Genomic DNA, 27051 nt, shown 5'->3' with positions numbered 1-27051 from the left:
CCCCCGGTGTTACTGTATAACGCCCTATTCCCAGCAGTCACCTCTCCGGTCACACCCCCCGGTGTTACTGTATAACGTCCCATTCCCAGCAGTCACCTCTCCGGTCACATCCCCGGTGTTACTGTATAACGCCCCATTCCCAGCAGTCACCTCTCCGGTCAGCAGCTGGATGATCTTGATGGTGAGTTCCAGGATCTTGTTGTCATTTTCTCTCCCATGTATCAGTGAGTGAGGTGGAGGCACCGGGATGGGGCTCTGGGTCCTGCTCAGTCCATCTAACCCAAGGTGACAGCAACTGGGTATCTCATGCTCTCTGGATGTCTTCTTCACTACTGTGTAATCCTGTGTGTTGGAAAATATACTTGCAATGCATACACCACCAGATCCCCTCCTTATACTATTACTATAGATATAAGCGATGTCACAATGACCCTCACCTCCCCAGTCACGTCCCTGTATTATTACTATAGATATAAGTGATGTCACAGTGACACTCCCAGATCTCCTCACCTCCCCAGTCACGTCCCTGTATTATTACTATAGATATAAGTGATGTCACAGTGACACTCCCAGATCCCCTCACCTCCCCAGTCACGTCCCTGTATTATTACTATAGATATAAGTGACGTCACAGGGACACTCCCAGATCCCCTCACCTCCCAGTCACGTCCCTGTATTATTACTATAGATATAAGTGATGTCACAGTGACACTCCCAGATCCCCTCACCTCCCCAGTCACGTCCCTGTATTATTACTATAGATATAAGTGATGTCACAGTGATGCTCCCAGATCCCCTCACCTCCCCAGTCACGTCCCTGTATTATTACTATAGATATAAGTGATGTCACAGTGACACTCCCAGACCCCCTCACCTCCCCAGTCAGGTCCCTGTATTATTACTATAGATATAAGTGATGTCACTGTGACACTCCCAGATCCCCTCACCTCCCCAGTCACGTCCCTGTATTATTACTATAGATATAAGTGATGTCACAGTGACACTCCCAGATCTCCTCACCTCCCCAGTCACGTCTCTATTATTACTATAGATATAAGTGATGTCACAGTGACACTCCCAGATCCCCTCGACTCCCAGTCACGTCCCTGTATTATTACTATAGATATAAGTGATGTCACAGTGACACTCCCAGATCCCCTCACCTCCCCAGTCACATCCCTGTATTATTACTATAGATATAAGTGACGTCACAGGGACACTCCCAGATCCCCTCACCTCCCCAGTCACCTCCCTGTATTATTACTATAGGATATAAGTGACCTCACAGTGATGCTCCCAGATCCCCTCACCTCCCAAGTCACGTCCCTGTATTATTACTATAGATATAAGTGATGTCACTGTGACACTCCCAGATCCCCTCACCTCCCCAGTCACGTCCCTGTATTATTACTATAGATATAAGTGATGTCACAGTGACACTCCCAGATCCCCTCACCTCCCCAGTCACGTCCCTGTATTATTACTATAGATATAAGTGATGTCACAGTGACACTCCCAGATCTCCTCACCTCCCCAGCCACGTCCCTGTATTATTACTATAGATATAAGTGATGTCACAGTGACACTCCCAGATCCCCTCACCTCCCAGTCACGTCTCTGTATTATTACTATAGATATAAGTAATGTCACAGTGACACTCCCAGATCCCCTCACCTCCCCAGTCACGTCCCTGTATTATTACTATAGCTATAAGTGACGTCACAGTGACACTCCCAGATCTCCTCACCTCCCAGTCACGTCTCTGTATTATTACTATAGATATAAGTAATGTCACAGTGACGCTGCCAGATCCCCTCACCTCCCCAGTCACGTCTCTATTATTACTATAGATATAAGTAATGTCACAGTGACACTCCCAGATCCCCTCACCTCCCCAGTCACGTCCCTGTATTATTACTGTAGACAAGTGATGTCACAGTGACACTCCCAGATCCCCTCACCTCCCCAGTCACGTCCCTGCATTATTACTATAGATATAAGTGACGTCACAGTGACACTCCCAGATCTCCTCACCTCCCCAGTCACGTCCCTGTATTATTACTATAGATATATGTGATGTCACAGTGATACTCCCAGATCCCCTTACCTCCCCAGTCAGGTCCCTGTTAGTAATAGAGATAAGAGTGATGTCACTGTGACGCTCCCAGACCCCCTCACCTCCCCGGTCAGGTCCCTGTGTTAGTTGTAGAGATAAGAGTGATGTCACTGTGACGCTCCCAGACCCCCTCCCCAGTCAGGTCCCTGTGTCAGTAATAGAGATAAGAGTGATGTCACTGTGATGCTCCCAGACCCCCTCACCTCCCCAGTCAGGTCCCTGTGTCAGTAATAGAGATAAGAGTGATGTCACTGTGACGCTCCCAGACCCCCTCACCTCCCCAGTCAGGTCCCTGTATCAGTAATAGAGATAAGAGTGATGTCACAGTGACGCTTCCAGATCCCCTCACCTCCCCAGTCAGGTCCCTGTGTCAGTAATAGAGATAAGAGTGATGTTACTGTGACACTCCCAGATCCCCGTGTCAGTAATAGAGATAAGAGTGATGTCACTGTGACACTCCCTCACCTCCCCAGTCAGGTCCCTGTATTATTACTATAGATATAAGTGATGTCACTGTGACACTCCCAGATCCCCTCACCTCCCCAGTCACGTCCCTGTATTATTACTATAGATATAAGTGATGTCACAGTGACACTCCCAGATCTCCTCACCTCCCCAGTCACGTCCCTGTATTATTACTATAGATATAAGTGATGTCACAGTGACACTCCCAGATCCCCTCACCTCCCCAGTCACGTACCTGTATTATTACTATAGATATAAGTGACCTCACAGTGACGCTCCCAGATCCCCTCACCTCCCCAGTCACGTCCCTGTATTATTACTATAGATATAAGTGATGTCACAGTGACACTCCCAGATCTCCTCACCTCCCCAGTCACGTCCCTGTATTATTACTATAGATATAAGTGATGTCACTGTGACACTCCCAGATCCCCTCACCTCCGAAGTCACGTCCCTGTATTATTACTATAGATATAAGTGATGTCACAGTGACACTCCCAGATCCCCTCACCTCCCCAGTCACGTCCCTGTATTATTACTATAGATATAAGTGATGTCACAGTGACACTCCCAGATCCCCTCACCTCCCCAGTCAGGTCCCTGTGTCAGTAATAGAGATAAGAGTGATGTTACTGTGACACTCCCAGATCCCCTCATCTCCCCAGTCAGGTCCCTGTGTCAGTAATAGAGATAAGAGTGATGTCACTGTGACACTCCCAGACCCCCTCACCTCCCCAGTCAGGTCCCTGTATTATTACTATAGATATAAGTGATGTCACTGTGACACTCCCAGATCCCCTCATCTCCCCAGTCACGTCCCTGTATTATTACTATAGATATAAGTGATGTCACAGTGACACTCCCAGATCTCCTCACCTCCCCAGTCACGTCCCTGTATTATTACTATAGATATAAGTGATGTCACAGTGACACTCCCAGATCCCCTCACCTCCCCAGTCACGTCCCTGTATTATTACTATAGATATAAGTGACGTCACAGGGACACTCCCAGATCTCCTCACCTCCCCAGTCACCTCCCTGTATTATTACTATAGATATAAGTGACCTCACAGTGACGCTCCCAGATCCCCTTACCTCCCAAGTCACGTCCCTGTATTATTACTATAGATATAAGTGATGTCACAGTGACACTCCCAGATCTCCTCACCTCCCCAGTCACGTCCCTGTATTATTACTATAGATATAAGTGATGTCACAGTGACACTCCCAGATCCCCTCACCTCCCAGTCACGTCTCTGTATTATTACTATAGATATAAGTAATGTCACAGTGACACTCCCAGATCCCCTCACCTCCCAGTCACGTCTCTGTATTATTACTATAGATATAAGTGATGTCACAGTGATGCTCCCAGATCCCCTCACCTCCCCAGTCACGTCCCTGTATTATTACTATAGATATAAGTGATGTCACAGTGACACTCCCAGACCCCCTCACCTCCCCAGTCAGGTCCCTGTATTATTACTATAGATATAAGTGATGTCACTGTGACACTCCCAGATCCCCTCACCTCCCCAGTCACGTCCCTGTATTATTACTATAGATATAAGTGATGTCACAGTGACACTCCCAGATCTCCTCACCTCCCCAGTCACGTCTCTATTATTACTATAGATATAAGTGATGTCACAGTGACACTCCCAGATCCCCTCACCTCCCAGTCACGTCCCTGTATTATTACTATAGATATAAGTGATGTCACAGTGACACTCCCAGATCCCCTCACCTCCCCAGTCACGTCCCTGTATTATTACTATAGATATAAGTGACGTCACAGGGACACTCCCAGATCCCCTCACCTCCCAAGTCACGTCCCTGTATTATTACTATAGATATAAGTGATGTCACTGTGACACTCCCAGATCCCCTCACCTCCCCAGTCATGTCTCTGTATTATTACTATAGATATAAGTGATGTCACAGTGACACTCCCAGATCTCCACACGTCCCCAGCCACGTCCCTGTATTATTACTATAGATATAAGTGATGTCACAGTGACACTCCCAGATCCCCTCACCTCCCAGTCACGTCCCTGTATTATTACTATAGCTATAAGTGACGTCACAGTGACACTCCCAGATCTCCTCACCTCCCAGTCACGTCTCTGTATTATTACTATAGATATAAGTAATGTCACAGTGACGCTCTCAGATCCCCTCACCTCCCCAGTCACGTCTCTATTATTACTATAGATATAAGTAATGTCACAGTGACACTCCCAGATCCCCTCACCTCCCCAGTCACGTCCCTGTATTATTACTATAGATAAGTGATGTCACAGTGACACTCCCAGATCCCCTCACCTCCCCAGTCACGTCCCTGCATTATTACTATAGATATAAGTGACGTCACAGTGACACTCCCAGATCTCCTCACCTCCCCAGTCATGTCCCTGTATTATTACTATAGATATAAGTGACGTCACAGTGACACTCCCAGGTCCCCTCACCTCCCCAGTCACGTCCCTGCATTATTACTATAGATATAAGTGATGTCACTGTGACACTCCCAGATCCCCTCACCTCCCCAGTCACATCCCTGTATTATTACTATAGATATAAGTGACACTCCCAGATCCCCTCACCTCCCCAGTCACGTCCCTGTATTATTACTATAGATATAAGTGATGTCACAGTGAGACACTCCCAGGTCCCCTCACCTCCCCAGTCATGTCCCTGTATTATTACTATAGATATAAGTGATGTCACAGTGACACTCCCAGATCCCCTCACCTCCCCAGTCACGTCCCTGTATTATTACTATAGATATAAGTGATGACACAGTGACACTCCCAGATCCCCTCACCTCCCCAGTCACGTCCCTGTATTATTACTATAGATATAAGTGATGTCACAGTGACACTCCCAGATTCCCTCACCTCCCCAGTCACATCCCTGTATTATTACTATAGATATAAGTGATGTCACAGTGACACTCCCAGATCCCCTCACCTCCCCAGTCACATCCCTGTATTATTACTATAGATATAAGTGATATCACAGTGACGCTCCCAGATCTCCTCACCTACCCAGTCACATCCCTGTATTATTACTATAGATATAAGTGATGTCACAGTGACACTCCCAGATCCCATCACCTCCCCAGTCACGTCCCTGTATTATTACTATAGATGTAAGTGATGTCACAGTGACACTCCCAGATCCCCTCACCTCCCCAGTCACGTCCCTATATTATTACTATAGATATAAGTGATGTCACAGTGACGCTCCCAGATCCCCTCCCCAGTCACGTCTCTGTATTATTACTATAGATATAAGTGACGTCACAGTGACACTCCCAGATCCACTCACCTCCCAGTCACGTCTCTGTATTATTACTATAGATATAAGTAATGTCACAGTGACACTCCCAGATCCCCTCACCTCCCCAGTCACGTCCCTGCATTATTACTATAGATATAAGTGATGTCACAGTGACACTCCCAGATCCCCTCACCTCCCCAGTCACGTCCCTGCATTATTACTATAGATATAAGTGATGTCACAGTGACACTCCCAGATCTCCTCACCTCCCCAGTCATGTCCCTGTATTATTACTATAGATATAAGTGATGTCACAGTGACGCTCCCAGACCTCCTCACCTCCCCAGTCACATCCCTGTATTATTACTATAAATATAAGTGACGTCACAGTGACGCTCCCAGATCCCCTCACCTCCCCAGTCACCTCCCTGTATTATTAATATAGATATAAGTGATGTCACAGTGACACTCCCAGGTCCCTCACCTCCCAGTCACGTCTCTGTATTATTACTATAGATATAAGTAATGTCACAGTGACACTCCCAGATCCCCTCACCTCCCCAGTCACTGCCCTGTATTATTACTATAGATATAAGTGATGTCACAGTGACGCTCCCAGATCCCCTCACCTCCCCAGTCACATCCCTGTATTATTACTATAGATATAAGTGATGACACAGTGACGCTCCCAGATCCCCTCACCTCCCGAGTCACGTCCCTGTATAATTACTATAGATATAAGTGATGTCACAGTGACACTCCCAGATTCCCTCACCTCCCCAGTCACATCCCTGTATTATTACTATAGATATAAGTGATGTCACAGTGACGCTCCCAGATCTCCTCACCTCCCCAGTCACATCCCTGTATTATTACTATAGATATAAGTGATGACACAGTGACACTCCCAGATCCCCTCACCTCCCCAGTCACGTCCCTGTATTATTACTATAGATATAAGTGATGTCACAGTGACACTCCCAGATTCCCTCACGTCCCCAGTCACATCCCTGTATTATTACTATAGATATAAGTGATGTCACAGTGACGCTCCCAGATCTCCTCACCTACCCAGTCACATCCCTGTATTATTACTATAGATATAAGTGATGTCACAGTGACATTCCCAGATCCCCTCCCCAGTCACGTCTCTGTATTATTACTATAGATATAAGTGACGTCACGGTGACACTCCCAGATCCACTCACCTCCCAGTCACGTCTCTGTATTATTACTATAGATATAAGTGATGTCACAGTGACACTCCCAGATCCCCTCACCTCCCCAGTCACGTCCCTGCATTATTACTATAGATATAAGTGATGTCACAGTGAAACTCCCAGATCCCCTCACCTCCCCAGTCACGTCCCTGCATTATTACTATAGATATAAGTGATGTGACAGTGACACTCCCAGATCTCCTCACCTCCCCAGTCATGTCCCTGTATTATTACTATAGATATAAGTGATGTCACAGTGATGCTCCCAGACCTCCTCACCTCCCCAGTCACATCCCTGTATTATTACTATAGATATAAGTGACGTCACAGTGACACTCCCAGATCCCCTCACCTCCCTGTATTATTACTATAGATATAAGTGATGTCACAGTGATGCTCCCAGATCCCCTCACCACCCCAGTCACGTCCCTGTATTATTACTATAGATTTAAGTGACGTCACAGTGACACTCCCAGATCTCCTCACCTCCCCAGTCACGTCCCTGTATTATTACTATAGATATAAGTGATGTCACAGTGACACTCACAGATCCCCTCACCTCCCCAGTCACGTCCCTGTATTATTACTATAGATATAAGTGATGTCACAGTGACACTCCCAGATCCCCTCACCTCCCCAGTCACTGCCCTGTATTATTACTATAGTTATAAGTGATGTCACAGTAACACTCCCAGATCCCCTCACCTACCCAGTCAGGTCCCTGTATTATTACTATGGCTATAAGTGATGTCACAGTGACACTCCCAGATCCCGTCACCTCCCCAGTCACGTCCCTGTATTATTACTATAGATATAAGTGACATCACAGTGACGCTCCCAGATCCCGTCACCTCCCCAGTCATGTCCCTGTATTATTACTATAGATATAAGTGATGTCACAGTGACGCTCTCAGATCCCCTCACCTCCCCAGTCACGTCCCTGTATTATTACTATAGATATAAGTGATGTCACAGTGACGCTCCCAGATCCACTCACCTCTCCGGTCACGTCCCTGTATTATTACTATAGATATAAGTGATGTCACAGTGACACTCCCAGATCCCCTCACCTCCCCAGTCATGTCCCTGTATTATTACTATAGATATAAGTGATGTCACTGTGACGCTCCCAGATCCCCTCACCTCCCCAGTCACGTCCCTGTATTATTACTATAGATATAAGTGATGTCACTGTGACGCTCCCAGATCCCCTCACCTCCCCAGTCAAGTCCCAGTATTATTACTATAGATATAAGTGATGTCACAACGACGCTCCCAGATCCCCTCACCTCCCCAGTCATGTCCGTGTATTATTACTATAGGTATAAGTGATGTCACAGTGACGCTCCCAGATCCACTCACCGGTCACGTCCCTGTATTATTACTATAGATATAAGTGACGTCACAGTGACACTCCCAGATCTCCTCACCTCCCCAGTCACGTCCCTGTATTATTACTATAGATATAAGTGATGTCACAGTGACACTCACAGATCCCCTCACCTCCCCAGTCACGTCCCTGTATTATTACTATAGATATAAGTGATGTCACAGTGACACTCCCAGATCCCCTCACCTCCCCAGTCACTGCCCTGTATTATTACTATAGTTATAAGTGATGTCACAGTAACACTCCCAGATCCCCTCACCTACCCAGTCAGGTCCCTGTATTATTACTATGGCTATAAGTGATGTCACAGTGACACTCCCAGATCCCGTCACCTCCCCAGTCACGTCCCTGTATTATTACTATAGATATAAGTGACATCACAGTGACGCTCCCAGATCCCGTCACCTCCCCAGTCACGTCCCTGTATTATTACTATAGATATAAGTGATGTCACAGTGACGCTCTCAGATCCCCTCACCTCCCCAGTCACGTCCCTGTATTATTACTATAGATATAAGTGATGTCACAGTGACGCTCCCAGATCCACTCACCTCTCCGGTCACGTCCCTGTATTATTACTATAGATATAAGTGATGTCACAGTGACACTCCCAGATCCCCTCACCTCCCCAGTCATGTCCCTGTATTATTACTATAGATATAAGTGATGTCACTGTGACGCTCCCAGATCCCCTCACCTCCCCAGTCACGTCCCTGTATTATTACTATAGATATAAGTGATGTCACTGTGACGCTCCCAGATCCCCTCACCTCCCCAGTCAAGTCCCAGTATTATTACTATAGATATAAGTGATGTCACAACGACGCTCCCAGATCCCCTCACCTCCCCAGTCATGTCCGTGTATTATTACTATAGGTATAAGTGATGTCACAGTGACGCTCCCAGATCCACTCACCGGTCACGTCCCTGTATTATTACTATAGATATAAGTGATGTCACAGTGACGCTCCCAGATCCCCTCGCCTCCCCAGTCACGTCCCTGTATTATTACTATAGATATAAGTGATGTCACAGTGACACTCCCAGATTCCCTCACCTCCCCAGTCACGTCCCTGTATTATTACTATAGATATAAGTGACGTCACAGTGACACTACCAGATCCCCTCACCTCCCCAGTCACGTCCCTGTATTATTACTATAGATATAAGTGATGTCACAGTGACGCTCCCAGATCCCCTCACCTCCCCAGTCACGTCCCTGTATTATTACTATAGATATAAGTGACGTCACAGTGACACTCCCAGATCCCCTCACCTCCCCAGTCACGTCCCTGTATTATTACTATAGATATAAGTGATGTCACAGTGACACTCCCAGATCCCCTCACCTCCCCAGTCACGTCCCTGTAATATTACTATAGATATATGTGATGTCACAGTGACACTCCCAGATCCCCTCACCTCCCCAGTCACGTCCCTGTATTATTACTATAGATATAAGTGATGTCACAGTGACACTACCAGATCCCCATACCTCCCAGTCACGTCTCTGTATTATTACTATAGATATAAGTAATGTCACAGTGACACTCCCAGATCCCCTCACCTCCCCAGTCACGTCCGTGTATTATTACTATAGATATAAGTGATGTCACAGTGACACTCCCAGATCCCCTCACCTCCCAAGTCACGTCCCTGTATTATTACTATAGATATAAGTGACGTCACAGTGACACTCCCAGATCCCCTCACCTCCCTGTATTATTACTATAGATATAAGTGATGTCACAGTGATGCTCCCAGATCCCCTCACCACCCCAGTCACGTCCCTGTATTATTACTATAGATTTAAGTGACGTCACAGTGACACTCCCAGATCTCCTCACCTCCCCAGTCACGTCCCTGTATTATTACTATAGATATAAGTGATGTCACAGTGACACTCACAGATCCCCTCACCTCCCCAGTCACGTCCCTGTATTATTACTATAGATATAAGTGATGTCACAGTGACACTCCCAGATCCCCTCACCTCCCCAGTCACTGCCCTGTATTATTACTATAGTTATAAGTGATGTCACAGTAACACTCCCAGATCCCCTCACCTACCCAGTCAGGTCCCTGTATTATTACTATGGCTATAAGTGATGTCACAGTGACACTCCCAGATCCCGTCACCTCCCCAGTCACGTCCCTGTATTATTACTATAGATATAAGTGACATCACAGTGACGCTCCCAGATCCCGTCACCTCCCTGTATTATTACTATAGATATAAGTGATGTCACAGTGACGCTCTCAGATCCCCTCACCTCCCCAGTCACGTCCCTGTATTATTACTATAGATATAAGTGATGTCACAGTGACGCTCCCAGATCCACTCACCTCTCCGGTCACGTCCCTGTATTATTACTATAGATATAAGTGATGTCACAGTGACACTCCCAGATCCCCTCACCTCCCCAGTCATGTCCCTGTATTATTACTATAGATATAAGTGATGTCACTGTGACGCTCCCAGATCCCCTCACCTCCCCAGTCACGTCCCTGTATTATTACTATAGATATAAGTGATGTCACTGTGACGCTCCCAGATCCCCTCACCTCCCCAGTCAAGTCCCAGTATTATTACTATAGATATAAGTGATGTCACAACGACGCTCCCAGATCCCCTCACCTCCCCAGTCATGTCCGTGTATTATTACTATAGGTATAAGTGATGTCACAGTGACGCTCCCAGATCCACTCACCGGTCACGTCCCTGTATTATTACTATAGATATAAGTGATGTCACAGTGACGCTCCCAGATCCTCTCACCTCCCCAGTCACGTCCCTGTATTATTACTATAGATATAAGTGATGTCACAGTGACACTCCCAGATTCCCTCACCTCCCCAGTCACGTCCCTGTATTATTACTATAGATATAAGTGACGTCACAGTGACACTACCAGATCCCCTCACCTCCCCAGTCACGTCCCTGTATTATTACTATAGATATAAGTGATGTCACAGTGACGCTCCCAGATCCCCTCACCTCCCCAGTCACGTCCCTGTATTATTACTATAGATATAAGTGACGTCACAGTGACACTCCCAGATCCCCTCACCTCCTCAGTCACGTCCCTGTATTATTACTATAGATATAAGTGATGTCATAGTGACGCTCCCAGATCCCCTCACCTCCCAAGTCACGTCCCTGTATTATTACTATAGATATAAGTGATGTCACAGTGACACTCCCAGATCCCCTCACCTCCCCAGTCACGTCCCTGTATTATTACTATAGATATAAGTGATGTCACAGTGACGCTCCCAGATCCCCTCACCTCCCCAGTCACGTCCCTGTATTATTACTATAGATATAAGTGATGTCACAGTGACACTCCCAGATCCCCTCACCTCCCCAGTCACGTCCCTGTATTATTACTATAGATATAAGTGACGTCACAGTGACGCTCCCAGATCCCCTCACCTCCCCAGTCACGTCCCTGTAATATTACTATAGATATAAGTAATGTCACAGTGACACTCCCAGATCCCCTCACCTCCCCAGTCACGTCCCTGTATTATTACTATAGATATAAGTGACGTCACAGTGACACTACCAGATCCCCTCACCTCCCCAGTCACGTCCCTGTATTATTACTATAGATATAAGTGATGTCACAGTGACGCTCCCAGATCCCCTCACCTCCCCAGTCACGTCCCTGTATTATTACTATAGATATAAGTGATGTCACAGTGACACTCCCAGATCCCCTCACCTCCCCAGTCACGTCCCTGTATTATTACTATAGATATAAGTGATGTCACAGTGACACTCCCAGATCCCCTCACCTCCCCAGTCACGTCTCTGTATTACTACTATAGATATAAGTGATGTCACAGTGACACTCCCAGATCCCCTCACCTCCCCAGTCATGTCCGTGTATTATTACTATAGGTATAAGTGATGTCACAGTGACGCTCCCAGATCCACTCACCTCCCCAGTCACGTCCCTGTATTATTACTATAGATATAAGTGACGTCACAGTGACACTCCCAGATCCCCTCACCTCCCCAGTCACGTCCCTGTATTATTACTATAGATATAAGTGACGTCTCAGTGACACTCCCAGATCCCCTCACCTCTCCAGTCACGTCCCTGTATTATTACTATAGATATAAGTGATGTCACAGTGACACTCCCAGATCCCCTCACCTCCCCAGTCACATCCCTGTATTAATACTATAGATATAAGTGATGTCACAGTGACACTCCCAGATCCCCTCACCTCTCCAGTCACCTCTCTGTATTATTACTATAGATATAAGTGATGTCACAGTGACACTCCCAGATCCCCTCACCTCCCCAGTCACGTCCCTGTATTATTACTATAGATATTAGTGATGTCACTGTGACGCTCCCAGATCCCCTCACCTCCCCAGTCACATCCCTGTATTATTACTATAGATATAAGTGATGTCACAGTGACACTCCCAGATCCCCTCACCTCCCCAGTCACATCCCTGTATTATTACTATAGATATAAGTGATGTCACAGTGACACTCCCAGATCCCCTCACCTCTCCAGTCAGCAGGTAGATGATTTCCAGGGTGAGATTTAGTATCCTCTCAGTCGTGTGACTCCTGTCCTTATCCATCCTCAGTTATCAGTGATCTATACAGGACACGTCTCACCGTCACGCGACTTTGTGCATCCAGTGTAAAGGTTCTGGCTCCTCACTGATCAGCTGTCTAGGAAGACATATAATTAGTATAAGAATCATCACAGAGTACACGTAACATATACAGATATGAAACATTGAGTGACCAGTACGTCCTCATATTTCCCACAGCCCTGGTCGGTGTTTGCCAGCAGCTCCACCGATCCAGCTACAGCACATTAATAATCTCCACCCAATGCTGGGCAAGATGTAATAGGGTGCAGAATTTGCATGTGATTTCTGGCGATTTTTAGTAATGTAAATATGCGTTTAGTGCGATTTATTTATTTTTTTAGTAACGAGCGTATGCAGATTTGTGTACAAAAAATGTTTTAAACGGGGGGGGGGGGGGGGGGGGGGGTGTTTCCCCTCACCCCAGCATAACCAGCCCTGGACTTGTTGAGCCAATCCTGGTTCCACCAAAAATCATGGGGTTCCCTCCGTAATTAAGAAACCAGCACGAGCTCTTGTATCTATATCTATCAGGTGGATAAAGAAGATTTATAGTAATAATACATATGTATGTGGCCGCACTGAGGCTATAATACAGCATAAGGGGGGGTACAGCGCTGGGTACATGGGGGGAGGTATGAGGCCTGGTAATCACTGCAGCACAGCCGGATAATGGTGACATTACAGCGCAGCATCTGCTCTGTATAACCTGTAAGCGCCTCATGGTGTCTCTGTACATCTCCCGCTGCCGCTAACTCACCCGCTCCGTCGTTTTATGTTATACATACACATACACACCCTGCTTCCGTGCTGTGCGTTCCATCTGACTTCCGGGTTGTGCGTTCCAACTGCCACCTGACTTCCGGCCTCTATGTATGTATGCGGTAAGATCTTCCGGGTTATGGCTGTATAGGCGGCGGACTGTACGGTAGATGCTAAATTATAGTGGGCTAAAGGACCTGTGATGACATCACACCCACGTGACCCGCAGTGATCAGTGGGAGGAGTCAATACACTGAGTTCCATTTCCTCCTTCCTTTCCTACTGCAGGCAGGATCAGCATGTGCTGCGGACTGGGTGTGAGACATCCCAGGTATCAGGTACACCCAGCGGCACCCCCTCCCCTCTCACCTGCCCGGTGGGCACCCTCTACGTCACCTGCTCTTACCACCCACCTTACCCGGCGGAACAAAACACCCCCCACCCCTCCTTCGACGGGCACCTTCTCGCCCGGCAGCACCCTCCGCTCCCGTTCTTACCCTGCACCACCACCCGCACATTCTGCCCCCACACTGTCCCCCCTGCACATACTGCCCCCACACTGTCCCCCCCTGCACATACTGCCCCCGCGCTGTCCGCCCCTGCGCATACCGCCCCCATGCTGTCCGCCCCTGCGCATACCGCCCCCGCGCTGTCCGCCCCTGCGCATACAGCCCCCGCGCTGTCCGCCCCTGCGCATACCGCCCCTGCGCATACTGCCCCCGCGCTGTCCGCCCCTGCGCATACTGCCCCTGCGCATTCCGCCCCTGCGCATACTGCCCCCCCGCTGTCCGCCCCTGCGCATACTGCCCCCGCGCTGTCCGCCCCTGCGCATACTGCCCCCGCGCTGTCGGCCCCCCGCGCTGTCGGCCCCCCGCGCTGTCGGCCCCCCGCGCTGTCGGCCCCCCGCGCTGTCGGCCCCCCGCGCTGTCGGCCCCCGCGCATACTGCCCCCGCGCATACTGCCCCCGCGCTGTCGGGCCCCCGCGCATACTGCCCCCGCGCTGTCGGGCCCCCGCGCATACTGCCCTCGCGCTGTCGGCCCCCGCGCATACTGACCCCCGCGCTGTCGGCCCCCGCGCATACTGCCCCCGCGCTGTCGGCCCCCGCGCATACTGCCCCCGCGCATACTGCCCCCGCGCTGTCGGCCCCCGCGCTGTCGGCCCCCGCGCTGTCGGCCCCCGCGCTGTCGGCCCCCGCGCTGTCGGCCCCCGCGCTGTCGGCCCCCGCGCATACTGCCCCCGCGCATACTGCCCCCGCGCTGTCGGCCCCCGCGCATACTGCCCCCGCGCTGTCGGCCCCCGCGCATACTGCCCCCACACGGTCTCCCCCCTGCGCATACTGTCCCCCTTGCATGCACTGTCCCCCTTGCACATACTGCCCTCTACTGCACAAAATACCCCCATACTGCCCCCCTTGCGCATACTACACCTACTGCTCAAAATGCCCCCACACTTCTCAAAACACCCCCGGCGGGACTAGTCCCACGGGCTTCTCACCCCTTGAGCCCCGCCCCCCCCCCCCCACTTACCTGGTCATCCTCCCTGCTTCTTACTCGACCTGGGCATGCCCCCCCCCCCCTTACCTCTGTCCTGTCTGGCTGGCACACCACCAGCTTCTCGCCCATCTTGCGGCACCCCTTCCCCCCTTTACTTACCCAGGCACCCAAAATCCTCTGCTTCCTGACGGCATCCCCACCAGCATCTCACGCGGCAGCACACACCCCTTCTTACCCTGTGGCGACCCCTTCTTCCCGCTCGACGGACCACCCCCCACTTTACCTGGCGTGCCCCCTCCCCGCCTGATGGCACCTCCTGCCCGGCGGCACCCCCCCTGTCAAAGTATCATGTGCTGTATACATTTTTCAGCATTAGATGATAAATAGGGATCCTTAAAAACTTTTGCTATGGGGCCCACATGTATCTAGTTACGCCACTGGGTACCGGCGAGCCATTAATGCCCCACATGCTGGTACCTGTGGTTCTCCCAAGTGGGGCAGGCTTGTGGGATACTGGGAAAAGTCTTAAGACCTTGCGGGTACCCTCTAATACCCAAGGTCTTAAGACGATGCCTAGTATCCCATAAGGACTTTGTGAAAAGGAATTACCGGTAGGTATTAAATTCCTATTTTTACGGTTTAAACAAGCTATCAACCCTGCACCCACTGCTCAGGGGTGCAGGGGATAGCCTCGGGCTTCAGCCCAGGCCTGGGTTGATTAGTTAGGGTGGGTAATGTTTTGGCCATGGGACCCCATCGAGAGTGTCCCCTGGCTACGGCATTACACCCCCTTCTAGTGGAGCCTGGTGCTGGTCCCCAAAATACGGGGGACCCCTATTCATTTTGTCCCCTGTATTTTGGAAACCAGGGCCGGCTCAAGAGCCTGGTGTGTGTCCTCCATATCTGAGCTCTGGGCTTGTTTATGGGGGGGGGGGCAGGGGCAGGAGGAGAAGAACCCCACGACATGTTTTTTTAGATTCAGGGTATGGCCGCGTAATAGTACAAATTCACATTACACCGCAGTAGTGCCACTTAAACACACTACACCAGCTAGAACCACTTGGACACACTGAGCCAGGGTTACGCACACCATAATGCCTGTTAGGCATTATGCCACGCACAGTCATGCCCATTATACAACATACCACACCATTATGCCCATAACACAACATGCCACACACCGTAATGCCCACAATTTATGCCACACACCGTAGTGCCCCAGTACTCCTGCTTATACATACTGTATGATGCCTCCAGTAGTGTGTCCCGTCCCCCCACACACACACACACACACAATTCCTAAAGTAACGCCATTACAGATAATGTCCACAAATGTTCCACCACATAGGGGCAGATTTATTAATGGGGCTATATACGTTTAAAATAACAGGTCCTGCTTCTCCTGCATAACGAAGAGAAGTGGGCACGCTTATAACCTTGATGTATGATGCAGGCGGCTGTCGATAAGGAGAGATGTTACTTCCTGTCTCCTCAGCTCTCCTTATTGGCGGCCAGGCAGCACTGCGCGAGCGCATTGTAAAAAAAAAAAAAACCTCTCCCCTGGCCGGCTCTGTGGGCATGCACAAGATCTTGTTATTATCGCAAGATCTCCAGCGCAGCCCACAGCCAGCAGCAGGGCTAGTGCTGTCCTCACAGTGGGGAAAGGACAACACTAGCCCTAAGCTGAAGAAGCGGCTGTTAATACATCGCCCCGGCCGCTAATTGCTGGGGGGGATTACAGAGGACAGCCGCACCGAGCGTTACTCTTCAGGCTGTCCCTAGAGCCCATTAGGCGTGCTGTTAATACATATAAAAAACTGTAATCCCCCCAGTTAACCAGCGTTAGGTGCAGATATGCACTTAACATTGGTTGATACTTCTGCCCTATAGCAACGCTCCTGCTCCCCTCTTAGCAGACATTTCAAATGTGGTCACTGCCGGACATAAGAGATAGAAAAAGAGTAAAGAGATGGGGTGAGGGGAGGGGGGTGAGGCGAAGGCAGGTCTTGCTCCAGCATCAGCCTTCCATGCACTGGCTTTTACAGTTCTGCAAAGGCATGCTCTCAAGCTTCCCAGCGCTGGCAGCCCGTGCTCACCTGTAATAGCACCAGCTGCCAGCACTGGGGAGCAGTAGAGCACTGGTGGCAGGTAGCACCGGGAGCAGCAGTACTCCGACAGCAGGCCCCGGGTGCAGCAGCAGATGACCCAGGGAGGAGAGTTCAGACAGCAGTGGCGGGTGGTCCAGGGAGCAGGAGTGCTCCGGCAGAGAGACCTAGGGAGCAGAGCTCTGGTAGCAGTGGTTGGCCCAGGGAGGAGAGCTCCAGCAGGCCCTGGGGAGCAGCGTGGGTGTCCGGCTCTGCCATGCTGCAGATCAGGACACAAGAGCACAGGATGGCGGCTGCAGCACTCTTCCCACATGGGACACTGGGGGGGGATTTATCAGTTTTCCTTATACACCAGCTGCAGCAGTGCGCGAGGCATCCCTGGGGACCCACTCAGTTTAGGGGTCCGCAGTTAGGGCTAAAATTTTGCGAACTCTGCTCTCAACCTATTACATTTGGCCCTCTGTATTTCCTTTCTGTCTCTCCCTCATTGACATTCTCTCTGCTCGCACTCCTCCCTTTATCTTGATATTCCCCTTTCGCATTTCTTTTTCTTGAATCCCCCTCTCCCTCTTTCTAGCTCCTCTCAATTTTTTGCTCTTTCCCAGACACCCTTTTTGTCTATCAAACCACTTACTCTTTCTTCTGCCCCACCTAAGAGGCATTGTAGTGACGGTAGATTGGGTAGATCAAAGGCAGACTATGTAATGGAACCCATAAACAGTGAAGTGGGGTCCCAACTGTATAAAGTGAGGGGTACCTGGGCCCCACACATTTTTGCACCTAGCACGATCACTGGTTGTGTAAGAGGCATTACGGTGTTTGGCATAATGTGTAAGGGGCATTACTTTGTGTGTGGCATATTGTTTAAGGGTCATTAATAATAATAAAATAACGAGGGGAGCATGAATGGAAATATAGAGCTATGGATTGTTTGGATAACCCCCCAAACCGGTTTCTTGCCTAGGGCCCCATTGAGCCTAAATCCGTCTCTGCATCCTTCCCACCACCCCTTCCCGCTCTCACAATCATAGGCATGTCCCTCAAAGCCTGCACATCCTACCTGCTATAGCATGTAGTATTTGACCCTAAATTGTGACCTGGAACTCATTTTAAAAAGAAAATGAGGGTCCCCGGGGACGAGCTCTTCTGACCCTGACATGAGCTGGCAATGGCGGGCAAGGGGAGGGAGACATGCAGGAGCGGTTAGGGAGATGGGGAGCAGCGGAGCCAGGCAGATGGTTACTTGCATGAGAGCACAGCGCTAATGTATGGGAGACCTATTGATGCTGGTAAAAGGAGATCTGCCTTCTATTCCCACATCGCCCTTTCACATCATCTCACTGCCCAGCCCTCTAGCCCACTGTCACCTCAATCCATTTCACCTTGCCCCTTGTTACATTACCACTTCCCATCGCCCTCTTTAACTCACCCCCATCACTGCCCCATGTTTTTGCTCTTTCTCGCTCTCTACCAGTTCTCTTTTCTCTAGCCTATGCTCTCTCTCTCCAAACCTCCGTCACCCTCTCGCCCCTTCTGTCCATCCTCTTTTTCTCTCCCCCTGCTCGCCTCTCTCTCCCTCTGACAGGCTCTCTCTTCCCCCTCTCCACCTGGTGCAGCCTCTCTCCCTAAAAAACACTTACTCCATCTTTAACCATCAATTGTGCACTGAAAATCTTCATTGAATTCTACTTTTTGAAAACAAAAAAAAAGACTAATAAAAATGATTGTATGGACTTCGTTTGTATACATCATTTGAAATAACAGTTAAAGGAGGCTTGAAGAGACCAATTAGGAGATCACGTAACCCCACAAGTTGGCCAGGCCAGGCGCCACCACTAGGCAACTTTAGGCATTTGCTTGGGGTACCGCCCACTGGAGGGCGGCACTTGGTCGCTGGACCCCCCCTGGCTCAAGGTAAGCAGTGCAACTCTCCCCCACCCCCTGCTACCCCCATGGATTAACACAGCTGCCCTCGCCGCATCAACTGCCAGCCCCTTCCCTCCCATGGAGCAATGCGGCAACTGCATCACAACCCTCCCCCCCCCACGCGGTCCTATAACACCCCCCTGTGGTGCGACGTGGGGGCGGCGGATGCATCACCCACGCCTGGGCCGCTCCAGTGCCTTGCACCGTCCCTGAAGGTGCCATCCCACAACTGACAGATGTCTGATTCAAACCTCTGTGTATAGGCACACTTGGATTTATACCATTTTTATTTAGAAATATATATATCTGTGAAGTGACCCATTTACAACTTTGAAGTAATTTATTGTGCCACCTAAACCAATCAGTTACACAATTTGTGTCCCATAGTTCCTTTTGTATCCATCCTCCATTCTGCCTCCTTGTGCCTCTAAAATCCAAGTCTGACCTGATTACCCTGGCAGCTCCTCGGGAGAGCTCACATACTATATGGCACTGGATGTAATAAATCCCTGGAAGCTGCAGGCGGAGGTTTCTTAATTTCATTCACCCGCCTGGCTCTTAGTGCCCCCCCTCCCCCTACATCGGATGTGATACATTGTGGATGCTGAGCAGCACCCTCGATGTGCCGCTGACGGCTGCACATAAGGGTTATCTGCTGTATGTATGTATGCTCTCCAGCTCTGATCTGAACGCACGGGACCGCGCATCGGATCAGATGTCATTCACATGCAATTTGGGCAAGATTCGAGTGAAATCGGGCCAAAATCACATAGGGTATGGGGGCCTTGACTGTGCCCTGTTATGACTATCTGTTCCTCTTCTGGCTCTCAGAGCCTTTGTCTGTGCCCCTTCTACCTAAATGTGCCAATATATGTGTCCTTTCTGCCAGTTTTCCTTTCCGTATCCTCTCCTCCTGTTTTTTGTACTATCCTGTCTTTATTTCGCTCCCTCTCTTCTCGCCTCTATGTTCCATCCCTTGCCCCCACCACTTGTTGTATGCAACCTCATCTGTTTCAGTAGCACCCACAGCTTGTTCCATTCTCTGATCTGTGGTGCTTCAGTCAGTGCATACCAATTGCCCACTATTCAGTGTCCCACTGGTTACCCATGAGTACAGCTGATTCGCTTCTCCTCATCTGTGAGCACCAAGCTAGTCCCATAACCGGTTCCTGCCATGGATCTACACTTGCTGGCAGTGGCACCCGGTGGTAACTATCCTTCCTCCCACCCCCTGACACCACTGGCCCGAGAAATCCAACTACGCCCACAAGCTCTCCACCTAGAGGAGTGTGGCGGATAGCTTCACCCCGCACTTCTCTTCTGCAAGTCTGATGTATTCACATTAGAAAAGAAAACACGATTTGTGTGTGGGGGGGGGGGGGGTGTCGGACATTTATGGCGTGCCTGGGCACACAACACACCCTCCCTTTGCCCACTAGGATTTAGCCTAGCTATGTCTAAATGGGCTACAAACTTGTGGTCTAAAGGACCTGGTTCTTTACGCAAGTGTCTTGTAAAATGTGATGTACTTTTGGATTTAGCCTACTTACATAAAATGGGCTGGAATCAAGTGGCCTACAGGACCTGGTCCTTTACACCAGATGCTCATAAAATATCAGGTCCCTCTGCCCACTTGGATTTAGCCTACTTATATAAAATGGGCTATAATCAAGTGGCCTAAAGGACCTGGTCCTTTAGACCAGATGCTCATAAAATATCAGGTCCCTCTGCCCACTTGGATTTAGCCTACTTTTATAAAATGGGCTATAATCAAGTGGGCTGAAGGACCTGGTCCTTTACACCAGATGCTCATAAAATATCAGGTCCCTCTGCCCACTTGGATTTAGCCTACTTATATAAAATGGGCTATAATCAAGTGGCCTAAAGGACCTGGTCCTTTACACCAGATGCTCATAAAATATCAGGTCCCTTTGCCCACTTGGATTTAGCCTACTTATATAAAATGGGCTATAATCAAGTGGCCTAAAGGACCTGGTCCTTTACACCAGATGCTCATAAAATATCAGGTCCCTTTGCCCACTTGGATTTAGCCTACTTATATAAATTGGGCTATAATCAAGTGGCCTAAAGGACCTGGTCCTTTACACCAGATGATCATAAAATATCAGGTCCCTTTGCCCACTTGGATTTAGCCTACTTATATACAATGGGATATAATCAAGTGGCCTAAAGGACCTGGTCCTTTAGACCAGATGCTCATAAAATATTAGGTCCCTCTGCCCACTTGGATTTAGCCTACTTATATACAATGGGCTGGAATCGAGTGGCCTAAAGGACCTGGTCCTTTACACCAGATGCTCATAAAATATCAGGTCCCTCTGCCCACTTGGATTTAGCCTACTTATATAAAATGGGCTGGAATCAAGTGGCCTAAAGGACCTGGTCCTTTACACCAGATGCTCATAAAATATCAGGTCCCTTTGCCCACTTGGATTTAGCCTACTTATATAAAATGGGCTATAATCAAGTGGCCTAAAGGACCTGGTCCTTTACACCAGATGATCATAAAATATCAGGTCCCTTTGCCCACTTGGATTTAGCCTACTTATATACAATGGGATATAATCAAGTGGCCTAAAGGACCTGGTCCTTTAGACCAGATGCTCATAAAATATTAGGTCCCTCTGCCCACTTGGATTTAGCCTACTTTTATAAAATGGTCTGGAATCAAGTGGCCTAAAGGACCTGGTCCTTTACACCAGATGCTCATAAAATATCAGGTCCCTCTGCCCACTTGGATTTAGCCTACTTATATAAAATGGGCTGGAATCAAGTGGCCTAAAGGACCTGGTCCTTTACACCAGATGCTCATAAAATATCAGGTCCCTTTGCCCACTTGGATTTAGCCTACTTATATAAAATGGGCTATAATCAAGTGGCCTACAGGACCTGGTCCTTTACTCAAGATGCTCATAAAATATCAGGTCCCTTTGCCCACTTGGATTTAGCCTACTTATATAAAATGGGCTATAATCAAGTGGCCTACAGGACCTGGTCCTTTACACCAGATGCTCATAAAATATCGGGTCCCTTTGCCCACTTGGATTTAGCCTACTTATATAAAATGGGCTATAATCAAGTGGCCTACAGAACCTGGTCCTTTACACCAGATGCTCATAAAATATTGGGTCCCTTTGCCCACTTGGATTTAGCCTACTTATATAAAATGGGCTATAATCAAGTGGCCTACAGGACCTGGTCCTTTACACCAGATGCTCATAAAATATCAGGTCCCTTTGCCCACTTGGATTTAGCCTACTTATATAAAACTAGGTGATTCATCGCGCCCTATATATATATATAGTGGATGCGGCCTGGCACTCCCTCAGCCAGTGTCTATAGGCCCTGATGCCTATATATTTTTTTTTCACAGAATTGTACAGGGAATGGTTTGATTTATTAATATAAATATGACTTTTTCTGTGCCCCCTGATATTTTCAGCAGCAGCCTTGTGCAGTGCGGCCCCCAGCCCGTTTTTATCTGTGCTCAGCATCAGCTGTGCGGCCCACAGCCCCCGTTTTTATAATGTGTGCGGCCCCCAGCCCCGTTTTTATAATGTGTGCTGCACTTCAGCCCCCAGCCCCTGTTTTTATCTGTGCTCAGTGGCCGTCAGCTGTGCGGCCCCCAGCCCCCGTTTTTATCATCTGTGCGGCACCCAGCCCCCTTTTTAATAATCTGTGCGGCCCCCAGCCCCCGTTTTTATAATCTGTGCGGCCCTCCCCAGCCCCCGTTTTTATAATCTGTGCGGCCCCCCCAGCCCCCGTTTTTATAATCTGTGCGGCCCCCCCAGCCCCCCTTTTTGTGTGTGCTGCACTGCGGCCCCCAGCCCCCCGAAATTGTACTTACCTAGAATCCGGGTGCCTGGTCCTGGTGCTGTCGCTCCTCCGCTCCGCCTGCATGCTCAGCCTCAGAGCAGAATAACTTCCTGTTTCTGCTCGGAGTCAGAGCAGCAACAGGCAGCCTTGCGATTGGCTGCCTGTTGCTAGGCTACCGCTGTACACCAGTCCCTGGCCGGAATGACGTGCAGGCAGGGTGCTGCTGCTGCATCCATTCCTGTATACCCCGGGCGGCGACCGACAAGCTGCTGCTGCCTGCCACTAAGCCGTGAGTGACACCAGCGATCCCCGCGCTGCGCCGCACACATGTTTAAAAATAAAATTAAATGTCATGCCGGGCAGACGGGCGGCATCGGGCCCCTTTAACATCTTGGGCCCCGGTACACTGCACCGCCTGCACCGGCGGTAGTTCCGCCCCTGAGTGTGCCACTTCATTGGTGTCCATGTCGACACATGACAATGAATATGAAAAAATTAAAAAAATTAAAAATAAATCTTCAAAAACTCATGTCAACCTTTTTCATTGTCGACCATAGCCATGTCAGTGTTTTGCATGTGCCATTTAATCCTGGGGCTGCTGCGAATTGCGGGGGGGGGGGGTTGGGGTGCCGCGAATCGCGGGAGGGGGGTCGCAGGGGGGTGCCGCCAATCGTGCAAGGGGGGTCGCGGGGGGGGGTTCTTTTTGCCGCGAATCGCGGGAGGGAGGTCGCGGGGGGGTGTTTTTTCCGCGAATCGGGGGGGGTCACGGGGGAGGGTTTGCCGCGATTCACGGGAGGGGGGGTCGCGGGGTGGTGGTTATGCCGCGAATTGCAGGAGGGGTCGTGGGGGGGTTCTTTTTGCAGCGAATCGCGGGAGGGGGGGTCGCGGGGGTGTTTTTGCTGCGAATCGCGGTAGGGGGGGTCGCGGGTGTTTTTGACGCGAATCGCGGGAGGGGGGGCGCGCGCGGGAGGGGAGGTTTTGCCGCAAATCGCGGGAGGGGGGCGCTCACCTGGTGGCTGTGGAGTAGCAGTGCTGGGCAACATGAGAAGGCAGTGGGTGTCTGGCACTGTCTGTGGGCTCACTGGGCTGGTTCTCTGTCACATACCTCCCAACATGACCCTCTCCAGGAGGGACACAATGCTCTGTTTCTAGACTTCCCCTTAATGTATGATTGCCATCACCTGTTTTAAACAGGTTCATTTCTCAGAAAGGTGTTCAGCACAGATGAAGGCAATCACACATTAAGAGGAAAGTCCAGGAACAGAGCGTTATAGACACAGACACCCACTTTGAGTGACAGATGTAGCCAAATATATAGGAGATGGGCTATAATCAAGTGGGCTGAAGGACCTGGTTCTTTAAGTGAGTCTTTTAGACCACTAGGAAATAGCCTAATTTTATTGAATTGGCTAAATCAAAGTGGATAGAGGGACCGGTCCTTTATCCCACTAAGAAATAGCCTAGTTTTATTGAGTAGGCTAAATCAGTGTGAACAGAAGGACCTGTCCTTTAGCCCACTAGGATATAGCCTATTTGTATTGAGTGGGCTAAATCGTAGTGCCTGGAGGGACAAGGTCCTTTAGCCCACTATAAAATAGACTCAACCCTTGCTGAGCAGCAGGAAGAGGACTCGGTCTCGGAGGCAGCAGCCGGTGATCGGTATTATACCTGTACTACTATTACTACTGTTATTGTGATACACTTTAGGCTCTCACCCCTGTGCCCCCTGTTCCCTACCCTTCCTGCTGCCCAATCCTCTCCCCATCAACTGCCGATGGTGTCATCTGTGTTTTGCATCGATAGCAGAGAACCATTGATGGTGATTGATCGATGCCCGTCACACACAGTACAGTCAGCTGCTGGGATGCAGTGTGTGGGGCTCAGTCAGTACCATTCCCCCTGTGCCGGGTGACAAATAAAAACATTGCGGCCTCCTCTGCCAGATCAGATCTCCACCACTGATAGCAAATCCACCGATGATGGCCTGACATTGATTGTAAATGGGTAACCCCAGCACCCTGCTCTGGAGCTGTGCACTAATGGGAATTGGAAGTTTTTTTTTTTTGGGGGGGGGGGGTGTTTGGTTTGCTACCCCCTCTGGAAATGGTTGGATCCAGCGTGTGCAGGAAGACCAGCGCTCTCTGGAGCCCCAACATGATGGGAAATGATACAGTAATGGGCCCTACACACAAGGCGATATTCAGCTATTTTCTGAGCGATTTTACATAACTTCAAAAAATCGCTCAGAAAATGGTAGAATATCGATGTGTGTGATGCAAAAGCGCGGCCCCGGATCTGGCTGCGATCGATTAAGTGATACCGCTAGCAGAGGGTGTAATGCCATAGCCAGGGGATACACTAGACAGGGTGTCAGGAATGTCCCCCGGCTGTGGCGTTACACCCTCTGCCAGTGGTTGATATCGTTATCACAGTGAAGGCGACTGCGTTATCATGTAATCATGCATTTACTGAGTATCGGCGGCTTTTTCAGTGCACATATTTAAGGAAAAAATAAATGCCAGCTGCTGATATCTATGTGTATTCAATCCAATGCATATATCCGCCCGTAAGCCAAATAGCTCACATCTAAGCACCGGAACCGCCCGGATACAAACACTTTGCCAAGCGCTACCTTGGCACAAGGAATCAGTGTAAAACAACAGGGATCTTTCCATATGCTCACCTAGGGGCCTAATTCAGAGCTGGCTGCTAATTTTCAGAGCCCTTATATAAGATATACGCCGCCCCGCCAGAGTGAGATTCCGCCCCGGCAAGCCTGCGAATCATCAAATAGTTTTTCCCGTGTGTGCAGTCTGTGCGGAGCCCAGGACTTACTGGCTGAGATAGGAACAGGCTGATCAGGGGCGGAGCTAACGTCACATGACTTCCCCCTGACACGGCTGGACACGCCTGTGTATTCCTGGACACTCCCAGAGAACGCCCGGTTTCCGCCCCCAAACGCCGGCTTCCTGTCAGTCACCCTGAGTGCGGCCAGCGATGAAGGAAGTAGCAGGATTGTATCGCAGGATGGCTTCGCGCATGTGTACTATGAGCCGTATACACGCGCAGTATATCCATAGTGGCTTATCTAGCTAATCTGCAGTTGTGTGGTCAGGTCTGAATTAGTCCCATAGTCCACTGTGTAGCCATGGTATGATAGAGCCATGGCAGGAGCTGGCCGTTTATTATGGTCTCTCTCTCTCTCTCTCTCTCTCTCTCTCTCTCTCTCTCTCTCTCTCTCTCTCTCTCTCTCTCTCTCTCTCTCTCTCTCTCTCTCAGAGGTGACTGCTAGAAACGTCCCATTCCCAGGATATGTGTGTGTATAGATATTACATGGCAACACATGAATTATGAAGGTGTAACGCCAGCACCATGTGGCTGTGACCCCCCCATCCCCCCACCTCATGGCCTAGGGACTCCTATACAATGGCTGCACATCTCCCACATCATCATTCCCCCCTCATACCTCCCTGACTCCCATGCTGCCCCTTCAGGCACACCTCAGCCTAATAATAAGCACTGTATACCCTCATATGCGCTACCATGGCGTCAGTACCACATCACAGTGCCCAAACCCCCCTCATAATGCCCACCGGCTATCCGCATAATAACTTACTGCCCGCTTTATAATTCCCCCTCATCCCCATGTCATATATTCAGTATAACATGTCCCTGCTTCATACTGCTCCTGTGAGCGCCAGGCTAATAGCGGCCATCACAGTACATGTAACTTACTTGGGTATGAAACAGAGAGATGAGCATGTCCTGTTGTTTATAACTATTGTATTTATTCCTGGACAGTGAAGTGTTAAAGCACCAGAGTCTTT

At 49.5% G+C, this 27051-nt stretch overlaps 1 protein-coding gene and 1 long non-coding RNA gene across 2 annotated transcripts in view; one reads left to right on the top strand and one right to left on the bottom strand.

The window, feature by feature from the left end:
* The window catches only part of LOC146009533 (uncharacterized), a 134639-nt gene that overhangs the window by 74161 nt on the left and 33427 nt on the right, over nt 1-27051 (top strand). The window lies entirely within an intron of this gene.
* On the bottom strand, nt 192-13845 carry LOC146010117 (uncharacterized). The gene is made up of 3 exons (XR_014444723.1): nt 13810-13845; nt 13008-13179; nt 192-342 (listed from the first exon to the last, which is right to left on the bottom strand). It is a non-coding gene; the product is annotated as an uncharacterized LOC146010117 (long non-coding RNA).

This window comes from Crinia signifera, chromosome 6, assembly GCF_055691185.1.
Source record: "Crinia signifera chromosome 6, ASM5569118v1, whole genome shotgun sequence".
NCBI classification, from domain to species: domain Eukaryota; kingdom Metazoa; phylum Chordata; class Amphibia; order Anura; family Myobatrachidae; genus Crinia; species Crinia signifera.
This window is presented reverse-complemented; position numbering and strand designations above follow the sequence as displayed.